Genomic DNA, 9069 nt, shown 5'->3' on the forward strand with positions numbered 1-9069 from the left:
CCCACCTAGGGTGTCCTTTTAAGTTCCTGAGACACCAATCTACAGAGTAGGACCTCAGTCACGGGGGTCCCTTCTACTTGCCTGATACTCAGAAGAACAGAGAAAGACCCCAGGCAAGGGAGACCTCTAAGTGCCTGAATGGGCAGAGCTACAGAGAAAGACTGGCCAAGGAGGGCCTTCTGACACCAGCTAGAAGAGGCTTGAAAAAAGACTCTGATAGGTCCATAACTCCTGCCGTGGAGGCAATCCCTGCACACTTGGCACCACCAGGGTTCCCACAAGCCAAGCAACTGTACCACCTTCATGCTCAATTCTTACTGAGGCAGAACTGCCACAGGCAAAAAATGTCTTGCGTCTATGCGCTAAGGGTCACCATGGTCATGTCTGACTCTTTCCAACCTTGTAGATTGTGACCTGCCAGGCTTCTCTGTCAGACGGGATTCTCCAGGCAAGAATACTGGAGCATATTGGCCAATACTGGTTGCCATACCCTTCTAGAGTACTATATTGCCCTAGCTGCTGCCCTTCCCCCACCCCCTGCCTCCCGAGTACCTGGTGCTGTCAGGAGCCCTGCAACGTAAGCAGCTGCACTACCTCCATATCTGGCCCTCACAGGGGCAAACCCAAGCCCTCCAGGGCAGCCTCAGGAATTAAACCCCAGTGGATGATTTACATGTAGAGGTAGAAATAAAACCACAGTTAAAAGCCAGCTTCAGTGTGGCTGAAGGAAGAAGAAGCTGTTAAGGAAGAAGACCCAAAACCTTCCCACCAGCTGTACAAGTTGCAGATTAACTCTACATGATCAACTAAGCAGACTCTGTGTCTATCTAATATATCAAAGGCCATTGAGAGCTCCACAAAAGAAAATGCACTAGCTCTTATAGCTGTGGACAGTGGAGGCAAGAACAGACAGGAGTAGGACCAGATTAGAATCTGAATTGCCCCCACAGAAGGTCCAGTAATCAGCACAGTGTTGGAGGGCATCCTACAGAGGTAAGGTCGACTATGACTCCCAGCAAGGGAAAGGACTCTGACAGCAGTGACTCAAGAAAAACATTTATTATTCTTATTTTTTGACTTGTTCTGTAGATTCTTTTGAATTTCTTTTTTTTTGTTTTCCCCCCTTTTTTGTAGTTGTCAATTCTATTAGCACTGAAAAACCAACTCAGCTTTTTTTTTTTCCTCCCAGTCACAACTTTTATTGTTGTTATAAGCTTATGCCTCTACATTGGATTTTTGCAGTCCCGTGGAGTTTTCCTCTTTTTTTTCCCTCTCTCTCTCTTTTTTTAAAAGTTAATTTAAAAATTTTTAAACCTATTATTACTTTTTCTACATTTATTCCTTTGTTTGCCTTTCCTACTGTCCTTTGCCCCTGGCAGTTAATATAAATCTTCTTCATCTACCTCTACTTAACTCTGCGTGTCTATTCTTTCTTTCCTTTCCTTTCCTCTCAATATATTTGTTATTTTTGTTTTCATTGCTTTATTCTCAACTTGGCACTTTGCTTTAGTTTTGTTTTTCAGTTTTTGCTTAAGTTAGTTTTGTTCTTAACTGGTAAATATAATATTTGGTTTCCTTTGTTTGCCGGGTCAATCTACCGTACTTTATTATTGTTGGACAGTTTTCACTTTGCTCATGGGAGTCTATGTATATGTGAGTACGTCATTAATTTAATTATTATTTGCCTGATTTTGTAACTGCCATTAATCCGGGGTTCATCTTTGGTTTCTCATTCTTGGATATTTGTTTTAGTCTCACTCAACATTCAGAAAATGAAGATCATGTCATCCGGTCCCATCACTTCATGGCAAATAGATGGGGAAACAGTGGAAACAGTGTCAGACTTTATTTTTTGGGGCTCCAGAATCACTGCAGATGGTGACTGCAGCCATGAAATTAAAAGACGCTTACTCCTTGGAAGAAAAGTTATGACCAACGTAGACAGCATATTCAAAAGCAGAGACATTACTTTGCCGACTAAGGTCCATCTAGTCAAGGCTATGGTTTTTCCTGTGGTCATGTATGGATGTGAGAGTTGGACTGTGAAGAAGGCTGAGCACTGAAGAATTGATGCTTTTGAACTGTGGTGTTGGAGAAGACTCTTGAGAGTCCCTTGGACTGCAAGGAGATCCAATCAGTCCACTCTGAAGGAGATCAGCCCTGGGATTTCTTTGGAAGGAATGGTGCTAAAGCTGAAACTCCAGTACTTTGGCCACCTCATGAGAAGAGTTGACTCATTGGAAAAGACTTTGATGCTGGGAGGGATTGGGGGCAGGAGGAGAAGGGGACGACAGAGGATGAGATGGCTGGATGGCATTACGGACTCGATGGACGTGACTCTAAGTGAACTCTGGGAGATGGTGATGAACAGGTAGCCCTGGCGTGCTGCGATTCATGGGGTCACAAAGAGTCGGACACGACTGAGTGACTAAACTGAACTGAACGCCATAACAAACTACTTGTGGAATCATTGTTCCTGACCAAAGACCAAACCCTGAGCCTTTGGAGTTGGAGCACTGACTCCAAGACCCTAGACAACCAGAGAACCAACCCTGGGGAGTATCATAAAATGAGAAGTTATACAAAGAAAATCACTTGAATACAAGACCCTGAATCCCCCAATCATCAGTAGCACCCTGTGCAGGACTCTTCATCTCAACAACAAACAAAACAAAAATACAAACCCAGTCATCAGCAGACAGGATTAACACCTCACTCAGCCCTGCCCATCAGAGGAAAAACAAACAAACAAAAGAAAACTCAGCACAAATCTCATCCTATATGAAGCTCACAAAAACCACTGAAACTTAGGAAGGCAGAAACCAAAAGGAAGAAAGAATTCAAGGAAAGAATTCAACTTTCCTTGAACCCTGTGAAAAGGAGTCCTCAAACACAATAACTTAAAAAATAAAACTAAGAATAATGAAAAGGCAGAGAAATACTGCACAAATGAAGGAACAAACTAGAAACACAGATGTCCAAATAAATGAAGAGGAAATAGGCAAACTACCTGAAAAAGAACTCAGAAAAATGATACTAAAGATGATCAAAAACCTTGAAAACAAAATGGAGGAAATGCAAGAATCAATTAACAAAAACCTAAAAGAATTAAAGAATAAATACACAAAGACAAGCAACACAATTACTGAATTTAAAAATACTCTAGAAGGAATCAATAGCAGAATATCTGAAGCAGAAGAATGAATCAGTGAGCTGTAAGATATAATGGTGGAAATAATTTCTGAAGAGCAGAATAAAGTAAAAAGAATGAAAAGAACTGAGGACAGTATCAGAGACCTCTGGTACAATATCAAATGCACAAATGTTTAAATTATAAGGATCCCAGAAGAAAAAGAGAAAAAGAAAGGGTATGAGAAAAAAATTTGAAGAGATTATAGTTGAAAATTCCCCCAACATGGAAAAGGAAATAGTCAATGAAGCCCAAGAGGCACAAAGAGTCCCATACAGGATAAAGCCAGAAAAAATACACCAGGACACATAATAATCAATCTAAGATAGACTAAACACAAAGAAAGGGTATTAAAAGCATCAAGGGAGATGCAACAAGTAACATACAAAGGAAACCCCATACATTAAACAGCTGATCTTTCAGCAGAAGCTCTACAGGCCAGAAGGGAATGGTATGATATAGTTAAAGTACTGTAAGGGGAAAATCTACAACCAAGATTACTGTACTTTGCAAGGATCTCATTCAAAATTGATGGAGAAATAAAAAGCTTTTCAGACAAGCAAAAGTTAACAGAATTCAGTACCACAAAACCAGCTTCACAACAAATGTTAAAGGGACATATACAGTGAAGAAATGCAACAGAAGAAAAAAAGATCTACAAAATCAAACCCAAACAATTAAGAAACTGGCAATCAGTTCAGTTCAGTCTCTCAGTCGTGTCCGACTCTTTGTGACCCCATGAACTGCAGCATGCCAAGCCTCCCTGTCCATCACCAACTCCCAGAACTTGGTCAAGCTCTGTCCATTCAGGCGGTGATGCCATCCAGCCAACTCATCCTCTGTTGTATCCTTCTTCTCCTGCCTTCAATCTTTCCCAGCATCAGAATCTTTTCAAATGAGTCAGTTCTTCCCATCATGTGGCCAAAGTATTAGAGTTTCAGCTTCAGCATTAGTCCTTCCAATGAATATTCACGACTGATTTCCTTTAGGTTTGACTGGATCTCCTTGCAGTCCAAGGGACTCTCAAGAGTCTTCAACATCACAGTTAAAAAGCATCAATTCTTCAGCGCTCAGCTTTCTTTATGGTCCAACTCTCACATCCATACATGACCACTGGAAAAACCAAAACCTTTATCAGACGGTCCTTTGTTGGCAAAGTAATGTCTTTGCTTTTTAGTATGCTGTTTGGGTTGGTCATACCTTTCCTTCTAAGGAGTAAGCATCTTTTAATTTCACAACTGCAGTCACCATCTGCAGTGATTTTGGAGCTCCCATAATATAGTCTCTCACTGTTTCCACAGTTTCTCCATCTATTTGTCATGAAGTGATGGGACCAGAAGCCATGGTCTTAGTTTTCTGAATGTTGAGCCTTAAGCCAACTTTTTCACTCTTCTCTTTCACTTTCATCAAGAGGCTTTTTAGTTCCTCTTCACTTTCTGCCTTAGGGGTGGTGTCATCTGCATATCTGAGGTTATTGATATTTCTCTCAGCAATCTTGATTCCAGCTTGTGCTTCTTTCAGACCAGTGTTTCTCATGATGTACTCTGCATAGAAGTGAAATAAGCAGTGTGACAGTATACAGCCTTGACGTACTTCTTTTCCTATTTGGAACCAGTCTTTTGTTCCATGTCCAGTTCTGTTGTTTCCTGACCTGCATACAGGTTTCTCAAGAGGCAGGTCAGGTGGTCTGGTATGCCCATCACTTTCAGAATTTTCCACAGTTTATAATGTTCCACACAGTCAAAGGCTTTGGCATAATCAATAAAGCAGAAATAGATGTTTTTTCTGGAATTCTCGTGTATTTTTAATGATCCAATGTATGTTGGCAATTTGATCTCTGGTTCCTCTGCCTTTTCTAAAACCAACTTGAACATCTGGAAGTTCATGGTTCATGTATTTCTAAAGCCTAACTTGGAGAATTTTGAGCATTACTTTGCTCAAAATCATCTCATGTGAGATAAGTGCAATTGTGCAGTAATTTGAGCATTCTTTGGCATTGCCTTTTTTAGGGGTTGGAACAAAAAAATGACCTTTTCCAGTCCTGTGGCCATTGCTGAGTTTTCCAAATTTGCTAGCATACTGAGTCCAGCACTTTCACAGCATCATCTTCTAGGATTTGAAATAGCTCAACTGGAATTCCATCACCTCCTCTAGCTTTGTTCACAGTGATGCTTCCTAAAGCCCACTTGACTTTGAATTCTAAGATGGCTCTAGGTGAGTGATCACACCATCGTGATTATCTGGGCAAGAAGATCTTTTTAGTACAGTTTCTGGGTATTCTTGCCACCTCTTCTTAATATCTTCTGTTAGGTCCATACCATTTCTGTCCTTGATTGAGCCCATCTTTGCATGAAGTACCATATTATAATGCATATATATGGGATCTAGAAAAATGGTACTGGTGAATTTATTTCCAGAGCAAAAATAGAGAAACAGACATAGAGAACAAACTTATGGACTTTGGGAAAGGTGAGGAGAGGATGAGATGTATGGAAAGAGTAACATGGAAACTTACATTACCATATGTAAAATAGATAGCAATGGGAATTTGCTGTATGGCTCAGGAAACTCAAACAGGGGTTCTGTATCATCCTAGAGGAGTGGAATGGGGAGGGAGATGGGAGGGAGTTTCAAAAGGGAGGATATGTATACCTATGGCTGATTCATGTTGAGGTTTGACAGAAAACAGCAAAATTCTGTAAAGCAATTATACTTCAATAAAAAGTAAATAAACTAAAAAAAGAATTTTCAGTTTGGAAATCAGTTCAGTTCAGTCACTCAGTCATGTGTTGGGAGCCACGTTAGGCATTACTGACAAAATAGAGGCACGTCCCTAAACCCTCCCCCTTTGTTCCATGGGCACAGACTGAATGAAGGAGTTAGGCTTTGTGATTCTGACTTGTGTTTTCCTTTCCTCGGCTGAGTTGACTGAAGAGAATGTTAAGGTGCTTACTGTTTTTGAGAGGAGCAGGAGAAGGCATAAAGCCTTCTGCAGCTGTGCTCAAAGAATAATTCATAAAGTTAATCACTGATATTTGTTTAAGGACTTTTACAAAACAATGTTCCAGGATGAGCACAGAGGCCGCAGCTTGAGACCATGGGAGGGATTCCTATCTGAAGCCTATTTGTGAGAAAAGTGTTTATGGCAAAGGAGTTTGCTGAATTTAGGGTTTAGGAATAATTAAAATAGTTAGGAGCTAAAGATTTAAGGATTGCTGTAATGTTACAATATTCTACTATAGCTTATAAAAATTAGGGACTTTAGAGATATTGTTAGCTAGAAGCCCTTTCTAAGAAATAGTGAGCTTAGGATACTAGCGGCAAACAGGACTTAGAACGATAAGAAAGAAACTGAGGAATGTGGTATGCAGCCCAGATATTAGCATGAGTTACAGTGTATTCACAAGGACACATGAGAAAAAGTAGATAAGAGAATTGCTGAGGAAGGAACTCCTTTTGAGGGGCAACAATGATTTCTGGAGAAAAATAAATCTGGGTCTCTGGGAACTAAAAATATCAAATCTCTGACCTAATGCTTTTGTAAAAGTATCAAAGAGAATCATAAGCTTGAAATAAACAGGCAGTCCAAGAAAACTGAGAGGCTGACTCAGTTTCTCTCGCCGACACCGCCCACCCCTTCAGGCTGAATCCCTGGCTGCTGGAGCTGGACTCTGGCAGTCATGTTTGACTCTTTGTGACACCATGGATTGCAGCACACCGGGCTTTCTTGTCTATCATCAGTTCCTGAAATTTGCTCAAGCTCATGTCCACTGAGACAATGATGCCATCCAAACATCTCATCTTCTTTTGTCCCCTTTTCCTGCCTTCTGTCTTTTCCATTATCAAGGTCTTTTCCAATGAGTCAGTTCTTCGTATCAAGTGGCCAAAATATCTGAGCTTCAGCTTCAGCATCAGTCCTTCCAATGAATATTCAGAACTGATTTCCTTTAGGATTGACTGGTTTGATCTCCTTGCCATCCAAGGAACTCTCAAGAGTCCTCTCCAATACCATAGTTCAAAGGTATCAATTCTTCAGTGCTCAGCTTACTTTATGGTCCAACTCTCACATTCATACATGACTACTGAAAAACCATAGCTTTGACTATATGGATCTTGGTCAGTAAAATAATGTCTCTGGTTTTCAAAATTCTGTCTAGCTTCATCATAGCTTTTCTTCCAAGAAGGAAGTGTGTTTAATTTTATGGCTGCAGTCACCATCTGCAGTGATTTTGGAGCCAAATAAAATAAAGTATCTTACTGTTTCCATTGTTTCCCTATCTATTTGGCATGAATTGATGGAACCAGATGCCATGATTTAGCTTTTTGGAATGTTGAGCTTTAAATCAGCTTTTCACTCTCCTCTTTCACTTTCATCAAGATGCTCTTTAGTTCCTCTTTGCTTTCTGCATTAAGGATTGTGTCATTAGTATATTTGAGGTTATTGATATTTCTCCCTGCTATCTTGATTCCAATGTTTCGCAAGATGTACTCATTCTGCATATACTCAAATAAGCAAGGTGACAATATGCAACCTTGATGTACTCCTTTCCCATTTGGAACCAGTCTGTGTTCCATGTCCAATTCTATCTGTTGTTTCTTGACCTGCAAACAGATTTCTCAGGAGCCGGTTAAGGTGGTCTGGTATTCCCTTCTCTTGAAGAATTTTTCAGTTTGTTGTGATCCACACAGTCAAAGGCTTTGGAGTAATCAATAAAGCAAAAGTAGATGCTTTTCTGTTAATTTCTTGCTTTTTCAATGATCCAATGCATGTTGGCAACTTAATCTCTGGTTTGTCTGCCTTTTCTAAATTCAGCTTGAACATCTGGAATTTCACAGTTCATGTACTGTTGATGCCTGGCTTAGAAAATTTTGAGAATTACTTTGCCAGCATGTGAGATGACCACAATTGTGTGGTAGTTTGAATATTCTTTAACATTGCCTTTTTGGGGATTGAAAACTGACTTTTTTTAGTCCTATTCCCACTGCTAAATTTTCCACATTTGCTGGCATATTGAGTGTAGCACTTTAACAGTATCATCTTTTAGGATCTGAAATAGCTCAACTGGAATTCCATCATCTCCATTAACTTTGTAGTGATGCTTTGTTCGTAGTGATGCTTCCTAAGGCCCACTTGACTTTGTATTCCAGGATGTGGAAAGTAATGCATATTGATAAATTGGCTCAGAAGTTCCAGGAGTTCCAGGAGTTCCAGAATTTCCAGGAGTTCCAGGTTTGATTCCTGGTTCGGGAAGATCACATGGAGAAGGGAATGGCAACACACTCCAGTATTCTTGCCTGGAGAATCCCATGGACAGAGGAGACAGACAGGCTACAGTCCATGGGATCGCAGAGAATAGAACATGACTGAGAAATTAGCATTTCATTTCATTTCATTACTTCATTAATGGATAATCTACAGTTTGTTATTAGTCAAGCATACTTTCATCAATAATTTTCTTTTTTTAACATAAATTTATTTATTTTAATTGGAGGTTAATTACTTTACAATATTGTATTGGTTTTGCCATACATGGTTGAGTATTTGCATTTCTGAGGTTATTGATATTTCTCCTGGCAATCTTGATTGCAGATTGCACTTCATTCAGCCTGGCATTTTGCATGGTATACTCTGCATATAAGTTAAGTAAGCATGGTGTCAATATACAGCCTTATTGTACTCCTTTCCCATTTTGGAAGCAGTCTGTTGTTCCATGGAGAAGGCAATGGCACCCCACTCCAGTACTCTTGTCTGGAAAATCATATGGATGGAGGAGCCTGGTGGGCTGCAGTCCATGAGGTCACTAAGAGTCGACCACGACTGAGCAACTTCACTTTCACTTTTCACTTTCATGTGTTGGAGAAGGAAATGGCAACCCCTC

The sequence above is a fragment of the Ovis canadensis genome, chromosome 5, assembly GCF_042477335.2.
Source record: "Ovis canadensis isolate MfBH-ARS-UI-01 breed Bighorn chromosome 5, ARS-UI_OviCan_v2, whole genome shotgun sequence".
NCBI classification, from domain to species: Eukaryota; Metazoa; Chordata; class Mammalia; order Artiodactyla; family Bovidae; genus Ovis; species Ovis canadensis.